Source organism: Loa loa (genome assembly GCF_000183805.2).
Source record: "Loa loa unplaced genomic scaffold supercont3.832, whole genome shotgun sequence".
Classification (NCBI taxonomy): Eukaryota; Metazoa; Nematoda; class Chromadorea; order Rhabditida; family Onchocercidae; genus Loa; species Loa loa.
Genome location: NW_018109012.1, coordinates 9,000 through 10,628, shown reverse-complemented (window position 1 = coordinate 10,628; position 1,629 = coordinate 9,000).

Sequence of the window (1,629 nt, the reverse complement as noted above, 5' to 3'; positions counted from 1 at the left end):
TTTTTTTTCTCCTCATTCTCCTTCTCTTTTTTTACTTTTTTTCTTTTTTTTTTTTTTTTTTTACAAAAGAGGTCAAAATGTTAACGTAAATCGTATTTAAAGTTGCAATTTTATTTCCATATGTTATCCAAATTTTATTTTATTTTTTCTCATTAGTTAAATTCAAAAGAGGTAATGATAGCAGGAAGTGAGCGGAGATGGAAGATGATAGGATGAAAAAAAAAAAAAATTGGAAGAATGAAATTCTTTAATTTTAATTAATTCTTTAATTTTAATTGAATTTTAAATGAAGAAAGTTGTCATAGCGGCAAAAATACAAATTTCATCTAAGTGTATTTTGGTGAGGAAAAATATAAATTTTTATTTTTGAAATTCATTTATGATGCAATTCAATAATATGATAACAATTTCATTTCATATTTATCATTTTCCATCTTTTTATAAATGATTTCTGATTTGATCATTTGTTGAGCATTCCATATGTATGCAAATGATATGCAAACAAGTTTACTGCTTCATGCTAATTTATTGCTTGATAAAAATGAGAAATAAATAAAAATACATTTTGAAAAATTCCTAAAAATGCTTTATTAAACTATTTTTTCTTAATTTTAATTTTAATAATAATAATAATAATAATTTAATAATAATTTTTATAATTTTTATAATAATAATAATAATTTTAAATAATTTTTTATAATAATAATAATAATTTTAATTTTATTAATTTTTTTATTTTATTTCATTTATTTTATCTATTTATTTGTTTAGTTATTATTTATTATTATTATTTTATTATTTGTTATTTATTTATTTATTTATTTACTCATTTATTTATTTATTTATTTATTATTATTATTTATTATTTACTATTTTTATTTTTATTATTATTATTATTATTATTATTATTATTATTATTATATTATTTATTATTTATTATATATATATTTTTATTATATATATATTTATTTTAATTTATTTATTATATATATTTATTTTAATTAATTTTAATAGTAATAATTTTAATTTTAATAAATTATTCCGTTTTTCCAATTTTTAATTTCAATGATATTTAATGGAAATTTTTATAGAAATGGAAACGATTCAAAGGTGCAATATTTGAGGAAAATATGACAGGTCGAGCACGTCTTGAGATTTATACCTCAGGTTCACAGCTTGCCGCTTTAACACCATCAAAAAGTATCCTTTTGGGTGAATGTGTTGCAATCCGGATTGTTCATTTTCGGAATACTGTTAGTAGTATGTTTTTTTTTTTTCCTTCCTCCTTCTTCTTTTTTAATTTCAACATTTATTCCAACATTTGCAAACATTTTAATGTTTTCAATTTTAATTTCTCTTATTAGTTAAATGATGACATATATTTGGAATGCCTGAATGATCATATATCTATGATCTTCAATCTATGACCTTTTTTTCTTTTTCCTATCCGATAATCATTGATATTACCAATATCAATCATATTATTTCATGAAAGATTTGCTTTTCCTTCCAGATTTTTCCTCACATAAATTATTTATTTGATTTACAATAGAATAATATTTAATAAAATGTTTACAAATTAATAAACATGTAGTATTTTGAAAATTTTTGTTTTCTTTTAAACTTTTT